The sequence below is a fragment of the Anopheles merus genome, chromosome 3R (assembly GCF_017562075.2).
Source record: "Anopheles merus strain MAF chromosome 3R, AmerM5.1, whole genome shotgun sequence".
Taxonomy (NCBI): domain Eukaryota; kingdom Metazoa; phylum Arthropoda; class Insecta; order Diptera; family Culicidae; genus Anopheles; species Anopheles merus.
Window position 1 is genome coordinate 16044990 of NC_054084.1, and position 22311 is coordinate 16067300.

At 42.3% G+C, this 22311-nt stretch overlaps 1 protein-coding gene across 5 annotated transcripts in view; it reads right to left on the reverse strand.

The window, feature by feature from the left end:
* LOC121596716 overlaps positions 1-22311 on the reverse strand; it is a 79567-nt gene that overhangs the window by 43599 nt on the left and 13657 nt on the right. For 3 of the 5 annotated variants that reach the window (XM_041921903.1, XM_041921905.1, XM_041921902.1), the window contains exon 3: positions 4836-4873. The exons of the other annotated variants lie outside the window; for them this stretch is intronic. The gene's annotated coding sequence lies outside the window, so the exon portion shown is untranslated. The remainder of the gene's footprint in view (positions 1-4835; positions 4874-22311) is intronic. 5 annotated transcript variants of the gene reach the window in all.

The following is a 22311-nucleotide window of genomic DNA, read 5'->3' on the forward strand; positions in this document are numbered from 1 at the left end:
TCATACATTTCGAGTACATAAAGTACTTCTGCTCAACATGAGTGCTTATTTCTATTCGAACGTTTGAGCCATGTTCTTACAATCCTTAAGACCTACGTCAGCAATTTCCAAACAAATGACACTGTGCACAAGAAGAAATGTGAATAAAACGTGTACCAAATGAAAAAGTAGCACGACGTACACTATAATTATGGCTGTCTGGCCCATAGGTTGCTGTACCTCAGTTAAGGTACGAAGGATGAGTACATCATTTGTTAAAAAAGAGCTACAATTAGTCAGCCACCAGTGCGTCTCCATCGTATCCGCCTTCACTCGTTGCTATTTGAGGAAGATCCCACGCGAAAATAGAGCAATAAAGCAAGCTAAGAATGAGTAGTAGATAGAATAGCTTAAACACTTAGTTTAAGAGTCAGTAGTAGCCAATTATACTTAGTGAAAGGTACGATACACGATCCAATCGCATCTGCCGTACGCTTTGACTAAATGAAGTAAATGTCTTCAAGTATGAACGCTTCAACATTCATTGCACAAACGAGTGAAATTGTTTCACATTCCCATACACATTCCGATCAATCAAGCTCGGATCGATTTTCGTTCACCGTACTCAAACAATCGATGCTGCCAGTGTTCTCCCAATGGTTCTCCCTGTACATTGTTTATGAGTGGCTCTCTCCAGATCCGTAATGGGACTGACTTGCCAACCGGTCGTCTTATCGTAAGCGGATGCCGAACACCATGCTCACACCAACCACCATGTAACAACCGTGATAGCACGTTTACAAATTGATTGCAGCGTTAGGAAAGCGAGCGTGCAAGAAACCCCAACCCCACACTACCGGCGACCTAATGAAGCGTTGTTTGTGCCTCGTTTTGTTTCGCCGAGCTGCACAGCGCACAGCGCTCGCCCTTCATCCTTTGCGGCGAAATAGCTTCATCCGGCTTGGAACGGGTTCTTATCGGTTTGCAGCTTCCTCGATCCGTCGCGTACGAAGAGGGCGAATTACACAAGCGCTCATTTGAGTACCATTCACGCTGCATTGTACAGTGCCACCCAAGTACAATAGTAGCATTTTGAACGGAGATTCAAGAACAAGCATCCGCCCGCTAAGCCCGCGAATTCCGCCCCCCCCCCCCCCCCCCCCCGGCACAGCACAGCATTCCTTTGGCGTGCGATGGCGTGCTGTATTTAAGCCGGCTTTTATGAAGCACACGCCGGGCACGCTTCTTTGCACGTATCAAACCCGACTGCTCCCGTCCGCATTATATTATATTATGTGCAAGTGTACTTTTAATTATTGCACTCATTGTCGCCCGATGCGCGGATAATTTTACGGATAAGAATGCTAAATTGAATGTAGGACGTCCGTGGACGGCGGTGGCAAATTTCAATTCAATTGCTGCTGCTGCTGCCGGTGGCGGCCGGCGAACGATAATGCTGCACCCGAGTCCCGTGTCGTGTCGTGACCGTCGGGCCGTGTGTTTGACGTTGCTGTCACCTTCTGAGTGCATCCGATCTAGGGGTGAGCGGGATGCTGCGTGCTCATGGCACATTGGGACGGCGTTCGGCGTTGCATAAGCCATTAGCATAATTCTGTTTTATGCTTTCTGCTTACCCACTTGCAGCGAGCTGATCGTCGCTGCCGAGACAGTGCCGTGCCGTATCGGGCTTGTGCATCGGTGCAACTGCACACAGCCGGAAGGGGGGGAGGGGGTGATGGAGTCGGTTCGTTTCGGCTCGTTGCTGCGCTGGCCATTGCCGCACTGCACACCGATAGTGGGGCTGGCGTCGGGAAGGACAAAATTTTTTTTAACTGACATCTCAAAAAACACAAACGGGAAAATATGTGAAAAATAATACAACACATGGGCGGAAGGAGTGAAATGCTTCATTTTGTTTTCTTTCTCTATCCATACATAATCGACGGAGAAAGAACAATAATAAACAACCATGAGTGAACGAGCAGCGGTGTGTGGGCTGCCTGCAGGCTTTATGAAAAGTGGCAGGTGAATAAAATAATGGCGAGGAAATACATGCAGGCGTGAACGAAAAGTGTGATGATCGTCACCTAACGAGACTTTAGCAGGCGAGCAGTAAACTGGCAGAATATTCCCAGCGGGGAACTTCTGGGAAAGTCTTAGTGTGTGATATTGACACGTTTAACCCTGCATGACGTGGTGCGAAAAAGTTAAAAAAATTCTGAATAATGAACATTTCTATGTGTCTTGAGTGTCACAAGTAAACAAGTCATAGTAACCACTAGCAAAAAAAATGTATTTTATAAAAGATTGAAGAATATTTGTATGATAGAGGGATAGATGTAATCTTTGCTAAATTATGCATTTATGATGAGGAATAAGGAACAGTTATTTCCAGAGTTAAAAGAGTAGAAAAAAATATAAAGAAAGATAGTTTAGACAAAACCAAATAGAAAAGATATAATTAAAATAAGGATAAGAGAGTTTCTAAGTTTTGCTTTTGCTATAAATATTAAAAAATGAAATACTCACTTATATTTATGTATAAAAAGGAATATCATAATAAATGTCATACATTCAAATTAAATGAAATAAAAAGTATAACAAAAGAATATTTAATACAAACAACAAATGAGACTCAAACATAACTAAAACGTAAACTTAACGAACAAAAATACTCAACTTAACGAAACACTTTGCACGCTGTTGGCTGCATGACAAATAAGGAAATAGAAAAATTAGAAGAAAAAAAAGTCAAATCACATTGAAACTATAAAATATGATAAAAGGCACAAAATGTAAATGCCTATTCATACACCGCTTCAGTTTCGATGTGCAGTCAAAAATGTCGCAACATGATCCGAGCTCGGTTACAAAATTCCGCAACAAAGCCGTGTGTGTGTGTGTGTGTGTGGGCGGCCATGTGCATTACGTCTGTTGCAGTTGCACGTGGTTATCCCGGTACCTGCCACTGCATGCAACACGCTCACACACAAACACTCATCCGTACAGCAGCTCATCTGCCTTTCGAACAAAACCAGCCAAAGCCAGCCGAACGGAAAGAGCGAACGAGGCTTTATTGGGTTTTCATTGGGAAGCATCCTCGGTCCCCTCCCTCCCGCCGCAGGTTGCACTTTGGTTGCACATTTTCCCATGCATTCCAGCATGCTGTGACCTTCCCCGACCTATAAATCTACCGATCTCGCGCTAAACCGCGCACCCCAGAGCCATCGCCAATCCGCGGTGTTAGAGCAAAGCGCGAGCGAGCAGGCGAGAGTCGCCGCGCGCTTTATTTAATTTCCATTTGATTTTATTTATTCACTTAGTGTTCCATTTGGAATTCAAATTTTGATTTGCATTGCTGCCGGCGCAGCAGGAAGACGAATTTCGCGCGATGGTTTAGGGAGGAGTTTTTGTATCCCCATTCTTTTTTTCCTTGCTTGCTCGTTGTGTAGAGCCTGACACATGGTTGGCGCTGGTGTGCCGCACTGGTTGATCGGTTTGCGAAAGTTTCCGCGCTCTGTTCAAGGGGCAGAACCGTTGATCATACCGCTGATGATGATGATGATGGTGACGATGGTGATGGTGGGAAAAAAAATCTTCCCCGCAAATACTTTCATCCAATAAGCAGCCCTTTTCACAACGGCGTAGGATACAGTGCTTGATAGTGTGTGTGTGTGTGTGTGTTCGTTTTGTTCCTCTCTTAATTTTACAAATCACACAGACATGCTCTCCTAATACCCACATCTAACACTTCAATAAAACGGAAACAATGAAGGGAATTGATGTTTGCTTTTAATTCTACCGCCAATCGGCTCAGCGCATTGGGTGTTAGAGTTGGAATATTTAAAATGGAAATATGGCAGCACCATTGCCCTCCAGGGCATGATGGAATAACGTGGTGGGATGGGCACACTAAAAAATTCATTTCATGTTTTCATTCTACCTTTTAGCTAATCCCTGGTCTTGCTAACACTGACTTATAACGCTCAATCGACTGTAGGCGGTAATGTACTAAGGGGAAGCGTTTTGAGTACGGGTTGAGTCCATTATGCAGTGTCAAAATGGAAATTATCAGGCGTATTCTATTTTTATAATCGAGTCGTCTCGATGTCGAATTGATGAATTTTTTGTGTTCATTTGTATGGAAAAGTTCACTTTGGAGTTCATTTTCTCGACTCGAATCGAATCGAGTTCAGAATAGAATACGCCTGTATATTAAGGCGTCATCCATCAATTACGTAACGCTAAAATTGCAAATTTTCGATGACGTCCAATATCCACCTGTGCTGTCAGTACCTTGACTCCCAAACGCTTCAACGCTACAGTAGATAAAGTTCAATTCGGGACATTTTCAAGTCTGTGTACATAGTTTGTCTCGTTTTCTTCATAAAAAATCGTGCAAAACATTTAAAATAGCTATCAATAATGATTGGAATGCTTCACAATTAATTAGAATATGAAATAAACAGGTTTGAAACGTAAACAACTATTACGTTATAAAATTAATGCATGCGTATGCACTGGATGCGTTTTGGCATGGACGTTTGTTTACAACTTTCATTATGAAATTTGAATGATTTTATATTATTTTTGATGTGAATTACTAGTATATTGTTTGTTGAATCTTCCCTCTGTAGATGAATATTCATTAAACCTATGAAAATGCTTCATTTTCAAAATGAAAATGCTAGGCGTATTGCAGTGCATTATGAAAGGTGCATAAGACATCGAACAGGTGACAGAGCGCCTTTCGAACAAAGTCGTGTTTGTTTGTCCTGTTCTATTGGTACCAGAGCCCTGCCTTAGAGTTATTTAAGCTTTGTTTTCAATGTGGCAGGCAAATCATTATGGCTTACCTTAGCAAGTCACCTCATCCCTCGAGCTTGTCATGCGCCTGAAAGTATACAATTTGATGTTTTCGCTATAATTCATCAACAACTTAGTATTTATGGCAAAAAACAGCTTCAACTCGTTCTTAATTACTTTTTAATTACAAGCATACCCATGTTAATCTACTTGTACACAAATAAAAGTCCATAAAGCAATTTAAACTAATCGAACCGTATCGAATACAGTGGACGATTAAAATATTTGCAATTAAAAAGCATCAACATTGATAGAACCTAATCTAACCCAACAAAATACCAAACACTCGCCACAAAAACCTTTCAATGGTGGATGATTTACAACATTGTAGCGTTAAAGATTATCGTTCCACCGTACCACCCGTATTTATATATATATATATTTTTTTATTGCCACCCCGCTTTCCGGTCCACCAGCTCATTGTAGTTTAGCGATCCATTAAAACTTTGGAGTGCTTTTTGCACCAGTCGAATTTAACTTCATTTCGGGACTGTTTTTGCCCTCCTTCTGCTCCGTTTGTTTTTGCTCTCCCGGCGCAAGACACTGTTTCCTTTGCTGCTGCTGCTGCTGCTACTGCTGTTCCAGGAAACACTTTCTCACCAAGCACCAAGCACGCACACATAAAAGGCCACACTAATCTGCTAATCATTCGGTTGGCCGTATCGCTTGCTCGCACCCTTTCTATGATTTTTTTTTGCTGTTTGTTTCCTCACCGTGCCGTGGCCCACCATAGCTCCGTCATCACCCAGGAAGCTCGGTTCGGGCTGCTTCGTCAAATGTAATTGGCTGCCCGGGCTGCTCCGGGGGTTTGCCAAAACGTGAGTGTACCAACACGCAGCAGAAAAGTCAGAATGGGAACGAGAAAGAGTAAACGGAAAAGCACACACAGCGCCGTCAGACAGTACCGGAAAGTAAACTCGACTGGAATTTGGCGTAATGAAATTTGAGAAGAAAGTTTACCCAATCAACAAGAATACCCTTGGTTCACGCACGTCGAAATGTCAAGTGAAAAAAGAGGGAAAGCAAAAAACTACCGGACCCCGAGCGATCCCCGAAACCAGCGACCGGAACGAAACCAGGCTGGGGTGCGTGTGCCAAGCTGGACAAGAAAAGCCCCGGGTAAGGTGGGAGAAAACTTTATGAAATTCCACCAGCCAGCAGCAGCAGCAGCAGAAGCAGCAGCAACGGAAGAAAAGCACCACCATAAAATGCTATTAAAATCTCGTTAATTTTTCATACGATGCCCGGTCACCCTTCGCGAAGGCCAGAGCTTGGGATGGGCTGCCTAGTACGCGGGGGTAGACTTTGCGCAAAGTCAGCCCCCCCGTACGGCTATGGGTCAGAGAGGTTTATGGCCAAACGGTGTGCAGCAGGTAAACTGGCCCTAAAGTCACACAACTCACCGGTCACTTCGTGGGAAGGTTTTGGAAGGTTTAATTTGCTCCATATTTCTCCGTCCGGCCCGGTATTTGGGTACAAAAAAAAAATGCAACCATGATTAATCGCATAATCAATAACATAAAGCAACGGCCCTCGGCCGGTCAGTGTCCGAAATTGAACGTGTCCTTGTGAGGATGTTTATTTGTTGCCAAAGGCATTACACACAAAAAGCAGCTCTAATTTGTACAAAAAAAAATGCAGACTTTGTAGGGCAATAAAGTTCTCCCGTTCAACGTGACGTTCTCCACGGCAACCTTCGGAGGGAACAGAAAAAAAGAGAAGAAAACACGAGCAGCAAGTTTGTGTAAACCCATCCTTCCAAAGAATGCATCCAATCCACTCACATTCTCGAGCTTGATGAGCTTTTTTCTTTGGTGCTCTGTTAACTCCTTCCGGAGTTTTATTACCGGTAACGCACCAGAGTTTTGGTGGGGGGGGGGAGTGGAGGGGTTTGCGTGGTTTTGCGGTTGGGAAAAATAATCTCCCCTAAAGCACCATGTCTGCCCCGCGGCAAATTTGCCCCACCACACACCAGCAAACCCCATCATCATCGGCAGTGGCATCCTGGAACTTGCGAAGAAATGCGACCGTATAAAACAGGTCGACACACACACCCGTCGTTCTACCAGCGTCCTCCTTCCCTGCACGGTAAAAGTTTATGTTTTCCTTCTTTTGTGGGTTTTATGACACCACGTCGCATCGCATCGCGGGCCCACTACCCGTCCCGAGCCACACTCCAAACGTCCACACGCTCACCGACCGTTTCGCCCGCCCATTGTGCCGTACGCGGTGGTGTGTCTGTTTCATTTCGCACCGACGATTGATTAGCAAGATAAGACGAGAAGATGTGCTTGCAAAATGAGGGCATAAAATCTGAAGCGGTACCAATTCACCATTCGTTGGGTGGAGAAGGGCAAAGCCTTTAACCTGCAAATGGGATGGGAGCGGTAGTAAGCACGCGGCAACGGTGTAATCCTGCGCCAAAGCACGAATCTGCTCCACCATTCATTGTGCTGGGCGAGTGTTTGTTAGGTGTGGGAGAGAGAGAGAGAGAGAGAGAGAGAGAGAGAGAGAGAGAGAGAGAGAGAGAGAGAGAAAGAGAGTGTGCTGTGTTTTTCATATCAAGCTAAGTAACGGATTTGGTTGATGTACCGGAGCAGCTTCGTTACACAGGCTTCACCCTGCTTTGTTGGAGGTTTTGTGCAGCTTGCAGAGCTGTAAGTCCTATGCTAAAAGGCCAATAAAACCAGCAGCTTGTTTGTGGCCGCTAAGCATTGATTAGAGGTAGTTTCTGTTTGTTCGCAGTTTTTATTGAGCAGATTTGCTGTGTAACATAAATGGTGAAATTATTATCGAATTTCTTAGGTACATACAACTGTTTAACCGATTTACGAAGCTGATCGTTTTTATGAGAACGATTTTCCCCAAATTGCTATTTTTACTTGACACAGTACACAGTCAATAATGCAAATGTGTTGGGCAACGTCCTGATTGGCTTCTTCTCATCGTTTGGTCTAAATTTTGAAATCAGATTTGTACAGCTGGAAAAATATCACATGCATTGATTGCTCCAATACTTCAACTCGAACGACTCAATAACATTCCCGCCATGGGTTCTAGCCTAGAAAGGACCGTCTCCCCGTAGCAAGGATTGACTATCCGGCTACGTTGTAGTGAATGAAGTCTCGAAATAGGCCTATATAGACCGGCATGTCCGCGTAGGACGTTACGCCAAATAGAAGAAGATTATACTCCAATAAATTTAATTCTCATGAATATGCTCCTTATCGAGTGTTCTAACGAAATTGATGGATTGATCGTAAAACAACGGTGAAAAACGTTATCTTCAACGCGGAAATCAAAGAACTTGTTTAGCGACGGTAATAATATGTATTTATGGTTGAATAATATTTGTCTATAAACATGAATCTCCTATTGTCTAAACGAACGGCGCGAAGGAACGACCAAACTATAGAATGAAGGTCCTCTTTGAATTTGGCTCTAAAATGTCTAAAAACACACTTTTGAAAAGAAAAGTAAAAAGCTGTCGCAGATTGAACTAGATTTAACATCGTTTGCACACCTGAGGCACACCTCATACTACTAACACGATATCAGAATTAACCAATACGGATCGATTAAGGAAAGAATCCAACACTAGGCTGCCCTTTTAACAGTTAATTAACATAAAGCTTTAGTTTAGAGGAGATTATTATGCCTGTAGACAGTTTAAAAAGATACGTTTGTCATTTATGAGAAAAGTTGTACGACAAATGGACAAATCGATCATTAAATGGATAGCAAATGATCCAACATTGTCATGGCATACTGCAGTGCAGATGTTAAACACTTATCGTTTGAGAAAGGATTTCCAGTCATTCTAGGATCTAAGGTAGCTGTACAAAGTTATTGTTCAGAGTATTTTAGCCTTAAGGCAGCTTCCATCTGGAATGATTGAAATAATCATTGAACATCGAAATGATTTGTAGAGGTCAGAGCTGTACAAGGTTATTGTTCAGAGTATTTTAGCCTTAAGGCAGCTTCCATCTGGAATGATTGAAATAATCATTGAACATCGAAATGATTTGTAGAGGTCAGAGCTGAACCACTGCTATTATATTGTCTTTTAATGGCGCGCTTACAGCACTGCTCATGCTTGCAAACCATGAGCCATGTTGCCAACCACACTCCTACGTACACGTGCAAATAGATGGAGCAAAAACTACCGCTTGTCTGCATACCCGACCTGCTACAGATCCGTCGCTTCGTCCGAACTAGGCACTGAACACGCTGCACTTTGTAAAGTTGCGTTAATGTGTTGGATCCGTTCATAAGCTTCCCATTCCCTCCTACCCTGCACGTTCTAGGCGTGCAGTAAATTCTGCAAATTTTCTCTTCATTTTCCAAGCTAGAGTATAGAGGGACACACAGCCCTTGGGCAATACGGGACAGGAGACAGAAGGCATAACGGAGCAGGAGGGATTAATGAGTGTTCGTGCTGAATCTATCCTCAAGCGTCTATTTTCCATGTTAACAGTGATTTCACCCAAGCATCTGCTTCGGCTTCGTAAGGAAAGCATCGGTTACTCCCACCATGGCTCGCTGCAGGGCTTTAAAAAGAGACAGGAAATAGGAGACGATAGCTTGGGAACATTTTTATACAATACTGCAACGATTGGAACACCATCGGATAAAAGGTACGCTAAGAACATATAAATTAAATATTACACATCGTCTAGAAAATAAATATTGTATATGGTATAAAAAGAAATTGTGCATTTAAATAGATTTTTAATTTACAGTTTTCCGGTGAATTTTGAACTGGCGTATGAGTAAGCTACTTGGCACTTGGTGGCCTAAGATTATAATAATTCTTTACGCAATTTGATCATTTTAAACAATTTTTTAATACTCTTTTCTGCACTAAATCATACCCACGGTCAAATACATGTCACATGTAACATGCTGCAGTGGAAGAAGAAAAGCAAATATTAATAAATTAATACCCAAGGCCCGATTCGTCACTCCATACATTGACGTTACTTACACTGCTACTTTAACTACACCGGGGACCTTCATGTAGCTGAATGTCATTTCCCTCCAAAACTGCACAATGGTTGCCCCAGTCGGGAATTGTTTGCTTTCGGGCAATAAACCACGACGAGACACACCCCTCTCCTCCCCCTCCCCAACCAGCCACTCCACCCATATAAAACACCCTCCCCATCGTTACCATCGTCGTCCTCATCGTCGTCGTCGTCGTCGTCCGCAGCAACAAGCGGTAAATCACATCAAATCAAAATGTTGAACCACTCAAGCTGCCCCAAGTGCCCAACCAAGCTACCCAACCCAAGCCCACCGCCAGCCCGATAATTTGCCGCCCGAATGTGTACGCTTTTGTGTATACCTTTTACCCGCCCGATCATCTCATGCCGGCGGACCATTAAATCACAAAAATTGCCCACCCACGCACGGGTATCGAACGACCGCGGCATGATCGTGGCTTTGGTCATAAATCGCTTAGGCTCGGAATGTGGTGGCGGCACCACCTTCGCGACCCAGACCGACGCCGTCCGAGTGTTGCGACCGGTTTCGACTGGCAACGTCGTCCTTTTGCCGCTGGCAGCACAACAATTGGTAGGTTCGACACTCCAGGCACCAGCGGGTACGCTATTCCCACACAACCGCACAAGCACAAACAACATAAAACATGACCGAAAGAATGGCCCACCGGTGTCTTGAAGGTGACATATTTTATGCGACAGTACGTGCCTTTCTGCCCCGGTCGGAACAACATGTCATTAAGGATGGAAGTTTGTGTATGTGTGTGTGTGTGTGTGTGTGTTTGTGTGTGGTGATTTTTGATGTACACACATCTTAACGGAGAAGGCCCAAGATGCCCCCCACACACCCTCCATTTTACTCCTTTATTGCGCCTTGATAACGTGCGTCTCGTCTCACCGGACCGGTTTCACATGCTTGCTTGGGGCGGCTAGAGCATACCTAACAAAATGGGACAAAAAACATACATGTTTTCATGTTCCCATACATCTTTTCCTACGTTCTGATGGAATGTTTGGCTTATATATTTTCATAAATATTTTACCAACGACCGGGCTCGACTCTGCAACGCACATAATGGTAGAGAAAGGGGCTCCAAAGCGGTTGTCCCGTCCCGTCATCTGCAATTGCCGGTATCATACGAGGTCGCACACACACACACACACACTCGCCGGTTGCCACCCATTAATGCTTCAAGTGGATCACATTCTTAACTCAATCAGCCATTTCACCGGCGTCCTGGTATGTTGTGCCCTCTGTGCGCCGTGTACTGTGCACTGCATTAGGTGCCGAATTATTCATGCAAGGCCACACAAACCATGCGAGAGCGGTGGCCATCCTGCGTGAGTGGGAAGGTTGGTAGTTAGAAGCTAACGTGAAATGTTGATCCAATTAAATATTGACTCGCACGGTAATTAGTTGACGACGGGTATTCGGCTCACACGGGATGGGCATGTCTGCGTGCATTGCCGCGGGTAGCACCAACAATCAGTGATCAGCGTTTATTAAAATATTGCTATTAATCTGCCTAATAGGCGAACCCAGCAGACAAAGGTGTTTTGCAGCGACAGGGAAGGTCACTGACGCTCGAATGGCGGGACACGAATGTTTTTTTGTGGTCGTTGCATTTGTATTAAAATTCTAAAAAAAAAAAAAAAACACATTTGTAACGCAGACAACCCAGCTCAACATGCGTCAGTTACTTAACCCATTACAGAAGTTTTCACTGGGATGAGTTCATGAAATTCTAGCTGATTAAGACGTCGGCAGTTGTTAAACGGCGTGTACAATGAAATTCAGCCGGGAAATAACGTTCAACAGTGCCAATTGTATTTTCCCTCTTCTGGATGGAGCGAGCGTGTGCCAATCAGATTTTTCCAAAAACTTTTTTGTCTGTGAAACGGTGGAAATTTTTGTCACAGATGAAGGAAAATTAACATAATTTTAATATTTAAAAAAAATTAATGTAATGTAATGTACTTTTTGTGTCATTTTCTTTTGTTTTAAATAAAAAAAACTGTAAAAATAAAGCAGCAACTGGATCTATCCAAACTGCTAATTTACCATTGAATCTTTCTTAAATTATTAATAAATTTGGGCGAATAGCCACTAGGTTTAAATAAGCACGATCGGTAAGCCTGGGAACTTCACCTGATTATAACACAGAAAATTTCTCAAAAGGCCAAATATAGTCAAATATTGAAATAGATAAGAGCGGTTCGATGATCTGCTGGCAAACGAGTAGGCTACAAGAAACAATCAATGTTAACATACTATTTTATTTTTCATAAAATTACCCTCTTAGTACCTAATAATATGAAAAGAGCCTTTCTCGAATCACGCAGCACTCCGCCGGTGAGGATTTGCAGTAATACGACTTTTGAAATTCGAAAGATTTTAGAAGCAATTTAAATACATTTACCGTGAAGTACATCAAAAAGTACCGTTTAATAACAGGTTCAATCAGAAAAAGAAGTTGTATTGTATTGTATTGTTGTATTGTTAGACAAACTGTATAGTAAAAAAAGAATTAATGTTTAGAAATAAACAAGCAATTACACTTATATTTCCCACCATTTCGGTATGACATGAGATGGAAAAATGACATACTATATGACATAAACAATGAAATATCGCAAAAGACAATACATAAGAGTACAGACTACTTTTAGCCGCATTGTTTTATTACAATCGTTATTTGAACAACTTATTTTAAAAGTCTAGTCGTTTTGTATGAAGTGTAAATAATATATGAAACACCGCTGCATTGTGCTCTGCAAATGAACGACTCTATGCAAAGCAATAAGTTAATTAAACTATCCAAATACCAAAGCCCCCATTCGCTTACCAAACCCACCACCGACAAATGGAATATTTTCCAACAATAAACCATTCAACATATATGAACAGCAAAATAAACACAGCTCCGACCGGAGAGAGTGAGAGAGAGATGGCTAAGCACATGCATGTAACAACACAAGCTACCTCAAATAACTGCCATCGTCCATCGTCTCATCGCCATCGCCCATTTGTGTGTATGGTGTTTCGATCCTACCGGTTAGCCTTCAGCAGTAGACAACCACTTCTGCCCAGCCCCGTACGTTGTTTAGGAAAGTTGTCTGTATTGTCCGCTGCCCGCTTGCTGTTGCTCTACTAAGCTCATGTAAACGTAGCAAAAATAAATAAAAAAAGAAAATAACGAAACACATGGTCCGATGAAACTTTGACAAGCTTGCGTGTATAATATTGCGCAAAACGTAAATTGAAAATGATGAGAGCAAAGTAAAAACAACAAAAATAAAACAATATGAGCGAAAAGTATAAGATCGGTTAGTCGCATCTGGAAAGGTAGACCCCGCCGGTTGGTTATATTTAGAAGCTCATGAGTGTTATAGCCACGAACAAATCACACTGTTGTGCTAAGGGCCGATGCTTCTGTATCATTCCAGCAAACCATTTGACCAAGTTTGGCACCAAACAAAGTTACGATGGTTTTAATTTTATTTCCAGCACGCTCTGCTAAATCTGACTACAAATGTACCACACTTTACGAATCTTATTAAAACAAAAACTCTTCCCCCCGGTTCCACCGCTCACAATGTGCGACGGACGAAATAATCCAGCCACAGCCCGCCCCAATAAACCCCATTACAATCACATGGCATTGAGGTTGCAGGTTGATGTTTTCTCGGTATGCGCATTCACAGGGCTTAGAAAAACTAATTTCATTCCCAAACTTACAACGCGTCCCAAAATTGAATTTCACTTTTCCATTGAGAAGATGCGGCACCACACCACCTTCCCATCGTATTACGGGTTGTCGCATCTTCGCTACAATTCATCAATCTGGCTAGTTTCGAACCGCACCCGCCGCCTTTCGCCATCCGCCACGCGCGCTGAGCTGTTCATTTCACTTATTTGCCGCTTTCCGCCCGCCGTTTGTTCGATCGCAGCAAATCGGAAATGGGAACGAAACTTGTCGGCGGGGTTTGGGAGCAGCGCACGATTGGGGGGTTTTTTCCCCGAACTATTCCGCTCAACACACAGTTATTGTTACACAGCGCAGGGCACAGGACAAAGTTTTATCACCATCATCGTCGGTAGCAATAGTGAGCAATGTCATGTTGTAGCACCGTGTATTGCTCTGTTGGTCTGTTCGGAGGCAGTGCAAAAGTAAACAGAGCAGCTTTTACCATTCCGGCTGCGAAAGGGGGCAGGAAAATTTGGTCAAATGAATGTGGCAAACAACAATCGACCAACGAATAAATGCTGCCGAATCGAACAACCCAGCACAAAACGTACCAATTCTGGTACGATTTTGGGGAAAGCAGAACACGATGCCGTGCATTGTGTTTGGTGTTCAGGTCGCTATTTTTCAATTCGTTCTAGTTCCATTATTTCACCCTGTGCTAGGCCATGGTTTTTTTATGCCTACTCACCTTCCGAACTGATCTTTACACCGAACGAAAAGTGCCTTTAAACGGTCGAAACGGTATTTTACGGCGTGCTGTATCGTAAGCCACCAAGCTTCCAAGAACCGAACACAACCGGTGGACGTGATTTGATTGCCATTCGCCATTTCGTTCAGACAAAAAGAAGAAAGAAAAAAACAAGCGAACAAGCTGAACGGAACTAAAATAAAACGCACCATTCCCGGAAACCGGACCGAAGGACCGGTTGGTTCGTGTCGTACCCCGTAGCCCCGAAACAGTAGGCAAGCCGAAAAGGGAAGACAGTTTTTAAATCAAACCCTGCACACTAAGTCAAAAAACCGGTGGGTAACCGCATTTATGGCGCAAACCATTGTTTGCCCCATCCGGACAGTTTGCCGGCAGGGCTCACGGTACGTGACGTGACTTTTCTTCCCCCATTTCCGTGTAAGTCAAACAGTTTGTCGAGCTTTTCAATTATATTTCCACTGCGGGCTGCTTTTATGTATATGCTGCTTGCCGCCTGTGGTGTGTTTCTTTTCCACCCAGCTTTGACAGACAGGCGCTACCGGGAACGCGCAACTCGGTGGCAAGGTGATGGCACTTTGAAAATCACCGTTGGAAAAGGAATTATAACGACTACCAAGCGACTTGCCGAAGCGCAGCCAACAGACGAAGAAGGGTGAATGGGGGTTTTGTAGCTAGACAATGCTGTAGCGTGGTAGCTGTACGGAATCTGCCACTGCATACCAAAGCTCTCGTTCATATTTAGACTCGTTTGAAGCACAATGGAAACGAGCGTACATCGGAATGCTGGGAAAAGCCTGGTTGAAAATAGCATAAAATGAACTAACGATTGAAAAAAAAACTCGGTTAGTAATATTACGAGCTATTTTAAGATGTTCATTTCAATGCTTAATGCTCTTCAAACAACCGTTTATTCGAGTCTAGAGAATGTCTAGTGCACGCTTCTCCATGAAGTACCGGGCGTCTCCATGGAACGATGACCCCTTTCAAGTTTCTATCCAATTTTTTGCGTTTCCGTTGCGTTTTTGATGTTTGTCGACTGAAATTCTCAAATGTTAAAACGTGCTTTTAAAATAGAACAATTGAAGCAGAGTTTTTTGCATTAGTTTTTTTTATCTGATATTTAAAGTAGACAAGGAAATGTAAGTTAGAATAGCTTTAAACATGTTTATTCTTCATTTAGGCGTTAGTCCGTCGAACTAAATAAATAACTTAATACATAAAAATTAAATAATAATTGATTAAATATTAAATTAAATTAAAAAAAAACATGTAAATAATAATCGAAAAATAGAAAATAATATTAAAAATAATAAAAATAATAATAATAATAATTTCAATAATAGAATAGTAATAATAATAATAATAATAATAATAATAATAAAAATAATAATAATAAAAATAATAATAATAATAATAATAATAATAATAATAATAATAATAATAATAATAATAATAATAATAATAATAATAATAATAATAATAATAATAAAAATAATAATAATAATAATAATAGCCGGTCTCGTAGTACAGTCGTCAACTCGTACGACTTAACAACATGCCCGCCATGTGTTCAATCCCCAAATTGACCGCGCCGCCATACGTAGGACTGACTATCCTTCTATGGGGGGGGAATCAATTAGTCACTGAAAGCCAAGCCCACAAGTGGGTACACGCAGGCCTTGACCGACATCGGTTGTTGAGCCAAAGAAGAAGAAGAAGAAGAAGAAGAAGAAGAAGAAGAAGAAGAAGAAGAAGAAGAAGAAGAAGAAGAAGAAGAAGAAGAAGAAGAAGAAGAAGAAGAAGAAGAAGAATGATAATAATAATAATAATAAGAATAACAATAATCATAATAATAATAATAATAATAAAAATAATAAAAATTATAATAATAATAATAATAATAATAATAATAAAAATAATAATAAAAATAATAATAATAATAATAATAATAATAATAATAATAATAATAATAATAATAAAAATAATAATAATAAAAATGAAAATAATAATAATGATAATGATAAAAATAATAACGTAGTTATTCACTTTAAACCAGCAAGAGATTAATACTAACAGTGTTTGTATGGAGCTGTGTATCTTATAGTAGAATGCCGAACGCAATATGATAGGGCTGTATATCTTCACCAACATCTAACCAACAGCATACTGTCGATAGAGTGGCTGCAAGTACTCCTGGCACTTTGCTTGATCAGAAAAAAAGAACTTATTCACCTGGGCTGTCCAGTGTATTTTTAACCATCACTTTGAAGAACAGAGAGCCGAAATACACAAATTGTACGAAATACGACACAGCAGTTTTGCTGCTCCGTCCCATGCCGCTCCTTCCACCCTTTCCACCACATCCATGAGAAAGAAGCGGCGAGAGCAGCGAAGGGCTTTTGAAAAATAAACCCGCCTAAAGAAATCAGCAAATCGTTGTCAAGGAAATATGAAAAGATCAATATTACACCTGTTCGGTCGGGTTCGTATTTCACAAATCCTGCTGGGCTGCTATTCCCTGTCAAATGGTACAACCAACAGGCACCGAGCGCACCTGCACAACATCAGCATGCCGGCCCGGTCTGATTGGCATCTTGCCTGCTCGGTGTAGCAGTCCGGGGCACCCCCATCTCGACCCCAAGCGTCTACGGATTGCATTTCATCTACCACACGGCGGCGACGGCCCGTTTCCGGATCGGTTTGGGTCTTTTCAACGGCAGCAGCACACAGCACACAGCCTCTTTGATCTTTTCCCGATCTTGCCCCGCACCGTTTCACCTAGCACCACAGCCCCCTCGTCGGGACGCAAAACCCTTTTTTCGACACGGGTACTTCCAAGAAGTGAAGCTATAGGAGAAGTAATTGGTGCCAACGGATGCCGTTCCCAACGCTACCGGGTTGCGCGCACAGCGAGTTCGATACCATTTCCCTAGCGTTGCGTTTCCTCTCCTGCTCTTGCACGAGCTAGCAACCGCAGAAAGAGATTGAAGAGGAAAACAGAGAGTCAGAGAGAGTGAGAGAGCGTGAAGGAGGTAGAATGTTCTGTTCGCATCTGTTGCTGCCGGAACTGGGGCTGTTTCTGGCTGGTGTTGAGGTTTTTCGGTTAACCGCAACCGCTCGGGCTGTATGATGTAGGTTAATTGACCGCGACGGTATTACCTTTAAATCCGCACGCTGCAGCTAGGTTGGGAATGTGTTGTTTGTTGTATCAGAGAGCTGCCGTAAGCTTTGCAATCTCTTTGCACACGATTGGTTTTTCGATAGTTTTGGGTAATTATTTATTGTATTTTTGTTTGGGACTTGTTCAATCTATCGATGTGCTTTTTGTTGTTTGTTGAGAACAAAGAGATTTTTATTGCTTCATTGTGAATCGTAGTTGGAGCATTCGCTATTACTCATTTCTCAAACGACAGCTATATGTCACCGTTTTGGCTGCCTTTCTAGGAAAATTTTAGGACCTACAAGACCATAGCTTCAAATTTAGTGGGCCTTTTGTGTTTTTTTTAGCTCATCGGACAGTACTGGTGCCATTGTTAATGAAATTCTGGGTAGGATGTCCTATTTGGACGATCCCATAAACCAGAAAGCGATACAAAACTATCCAAAAAACGGGATGCTCAATTGTGATGCTTGAAAGGGACAAACAGAAGGCAGTTAATCAAATACTCTATTATGTAATTTTCTCGAAACACCATTCCAAACTATAAGCAAATGATGCCTTTGTAAACGAAAAATGTATGTTTTGTATTCGACCATGAGGATGAGGACGATTTTGGACACAACGAAACATTTCTTTGATTTATTAGTGCATAACTCTGCTTCGTATTAGTGCATCATTTAATTTAAGTAGTTAAAGATTTAAATTCAACCTTTAACTCTTTTAGAAGTAAATGCTAGCATTATTTAAAAACTTTTCAAAAATTGATTTTTTTGACACAAATCATGGACATGATCATTGTGTAGAATTTATAAATTTACATTTATCATTATTTTTTAATAATTTAAATGGAGTGTAAAGCTTGTTTAAACCGATTTTTTTTAATATTCCAGGTTGATTTCTAATAAGAAATACAATAAATTAATCATTAATTAATAGATAAAAACTAGATGATTATGGCTAAAAATATGCTTGATAGTTGCGCATAGTTGCAATTGTTTGAACCGTCAATTTTATGTATAATGCAACATGAATATAAATGCTGAATACAGTACAGTAATCAATCAATTAACGGATGGAATTAGTAAAGTGATAATTATTCAATTTATTTAGAAATGACTGAAAAGTGAGCACTACATCGAGCACAGCTGACATGTTTTGAAGAGCTGCATTGAGCAATGATTCTCCAAGTACAAATGTGCCGTATAAATTATGAAAAAAGATGCAGTCAATTAGAGCTTTCTACACACTTAGTTTTCTACCATAAATCAAAATAATAAAAAAAACGTTTCACAACAAGAACCAATTTAAAAAAGTAAACAATTGTCAGCATAAATCAATATCAATTCACATCACCAAAAACAGATTGTTTCCCCGTACCCGAAGTATAAACTTTCTTCCCAGCCTTCTCGTTGAGCAACTATTGCACAATTTATTTTAAGAACCAACGCCACATCCACCGTCTGGCGATGAATTTATGATATCCGAACAGTTTATGCACTGGAAACGGGCGAAAGAGGTGATAGTCCACTCCGCCACTTCTTCCACCTTTCTCCACTAACCGTCCGGCCCAATGGTGCGAAGTTATAACAGCGGGCGAGAGAAATTAAACGAACGGAAGCAATTTAGCTGCCGGACAGCTTAAGTGGACCGAAGCGAAACCGAAACCATGCCGGGACGCTGGAAGAGCGCATAAAAATGTATCGACCATTTAACAGGGGGTAGCGCCACCTTTCTACGTCCAACTTGCTCCTTTCCTTCTCCCTGGCGTTTGGGCGCTTGGTTGGCTCGAGCAACGACAGCACTCCTCCTTGACACCCGCGGGCGGGTCAATCAGTACCTGCAGCGTAGACGTGTTGGTCGTTAGCGGGTTTCGTGCCGGTTTGAAGTGGAGGGAAATTGTACGGGTTGCAGAGCAAGAAAAGGCCGTACAATGTCGAGTGGCTCTCGAATGCGTCATCGATAAGAATGTTGTGAATGTTGGGAGAGGGGGAAAAGGCAGCGAAAGTAGTTCAAGGTAGGTGGGGGTATTATAAAAGAACAAAGTGTAAGATGCCTTCAGAACATCCACACAGCAACAAAGGCATCCATTCAGGAGGTTATTTAAATTATTGAATTGAATAAATCAGCAGTGTCAAAACATTTAATGCCTTTTAGCTATAGTAACTTAACGATCCAGTACTATTCCTTTAGGTGCAAATTTTCTTAGTAATTTGAATGCCTCAACACACTTCACACTCCAGCGATAAGCAACCGACAAGCTCTAAACGGAAAATCGAACACTAACCCGCTACTTACCGGAGCGAAGGTTAGATGGAACGTGAAACCTAACGCCACTCGTAACCATTCGCACACCATTGGCAATGGACTTGTACCGGACCCGGCCGGAGAACAGCCGAATAGGCTGCAAAAAAAAGAGAAGCAGAAGAAGAAAAAAACTAACCCACGCCCCGTTGAAGGTGTTAATTGGATTGTTCTGAAGAGCATCGAGTGAAGGGTTTCCGATACGGTTCCGATGGGCTCCGGGGGAGGGGGGGGGGGGGGGCAACGGATAAATTTCGGCTCGTTACAATCCGCTTTGACGGGTCCCGCCGGTCCGGGGGTACTAATCCAGAAAATCGTTTACTGCTTCACAGGATCCTAAGCAGCGTAACCTAAGACGCCGCCTGCCCCGGGCTCGGACCTTCTGGCCTTCGATTGTGAGCGATTAAACTTTGCCTAACCTCGGGGCAGCAGCAGCACCACCACTATCCTGCTAGCGAGGCAACCGAGCGGGAGTATTGGCGAGAGGCCGGCAATTCATTGGCCCTCTTCTAGCCTCCCCACAGCACAACCTCTGATTGATAAATGAGCATAATCTATCAGCTGCTGCACGAAGATTGGTTTCGTTACGCCAGCGAGCTGGAACCACTTTGCCCGGCCGATGGGCACTGCTCTTGCTGCTGCTCTCGATCGAAAGGAACGGGTAAATGGCATGCGATTGAATATATATATATACGAGGCAAAAAGAAATCGCTACATAAAGGGAGCTTGCTCGCTTTCTTGCGCAAACTGTGTATCGATGAAAGTTTCGCTTGCTCGTGCCGACCGATACACATCGTAGGTACGTAGGTGCACAATTCCCAAGCGGCGATAGGAAACCCGGCTGTACATTGACCCAACCCCGCCTTCCCGTTGGGGTTCCGTTGATAAGCGGATGATTTAATCAGAACCAACGGGCTGACAAAGATTGTTCAGCTTAACCCCTTTCTTTTGCTTTTTTTTTATTTAGTTTGCCTATAAATTTTCATTCCGCGCACACAGCGTACATGAAAGTTGGCAAGATTGCTGTCGTCAAACTGTGATAAAATGGGGTTTCCGGTGCGTGGGTTGCGGATGATACGCGTTGGATGGTGGAAGATCGTTGGACAAAGTTTATCAGCGCTTTCGTTTCATCTCAATCAACGTCTTGCTAAGTGAACGGGCGAAGCTGAAGTGTAGTTGAAATTGCAATAGCCTTTTAAAAGGATTTTTTGTTCCATTATAAGCCCTGTCTAAACTTTCCAACATCTCAATTACGATCGTTTAAATACACGTACAGCTTTACTTGATCTTTTAGTAAGATAAGCACATTGATTTACATTTAGCTAAGATATGATATCTTGACGTTCAATATGACGCGTTCCCTCGATTCGATGAGTAAAGCCTAATACTCAGCAATTATGTTGATCAAAAGCATTACAGAATGTGATCTAGAAGAATATTTTTGCAAAAATTCTCCAAAATTCAAACATTCTCCTTTTCCAATATAATTTTACTGCGAACAACATTGAAATAATTGAAACGTGAACATCTTCATTCCTTCCAAGTAAGAAATTGCATAAGGACATAACAATTATGTTATTTTTATTAGTTTCTTTCAAGAAAAATGGCGGACCGTCCTTACGTAAATAAATAAATAAATAAAATAGGTTCCCTTTCGAAAAGAACAAACACACTCTCGCTTGTCGCTTGCGCTTGTCTAAACATAGATTTCACCATAAACCACTCATCGCCGCAGATCGATTTCGCAGCAGCAAAAAGGGGTTCAATCATCAACTCTCGCTTAATCTCGCGCGGTACACCATCAACGCGCGCAGACTTTTAATCACCAAATCTCCAAATAGCAAACGATGCTATCTCTGGCTCGTCAAAATATCCTTCCAGGAATAAGTAACGCAGCCATGCCTGCCACGAACAAACAAACAGATCCAATCTGGATGGAGTGGTTCTTTTGGAAGAAAGTTTCCCAAGACCATCTTCGAACCTTCTATCCAGCTCGCTCTCTCTCGCACACACACACAGTTTGAAGCCAATTTATTGCCTATAAGTGCATTGACAGACCGAGTAGGTACCGACAGCGATTCGCAGAACTCATTCACGGCACCCTTGCCGGGGCGGGGGCAGTGCGTTGCTTTGAAGGAAAAGTATGCAAACGAAATCGATCTGTCGAGAGAAACAAGCTAATCCGATTAACGAACGATTTGATGGGCATGAAATTTTCCATATTTTTCCCATTACAGGGGAAGAGAAAGACTACGCTCGGTGTGACGTAGTCGAGAAACGGTTTTCTTTCTTTGCAAACATTCACATCGCCATCGTCTGGATCAGATCTCTGCCGCCCATCACGGGGGAGTTTTTCAGCACAACACTTTTCGTTTTTCAAACAGAGCTTCAGTTTTTCCTCATCTCAACCCCGTCGACACCCAACGGATGTGAACAGATCAAACGATACACTGTTGCATTAAGAGGCAAAGTATTTACAAAGCAGCCGGCAAGTAAAACGTAAGTACCTCGTGGGACCTCGCGAGTTTGAAAAATTCGCTTCCT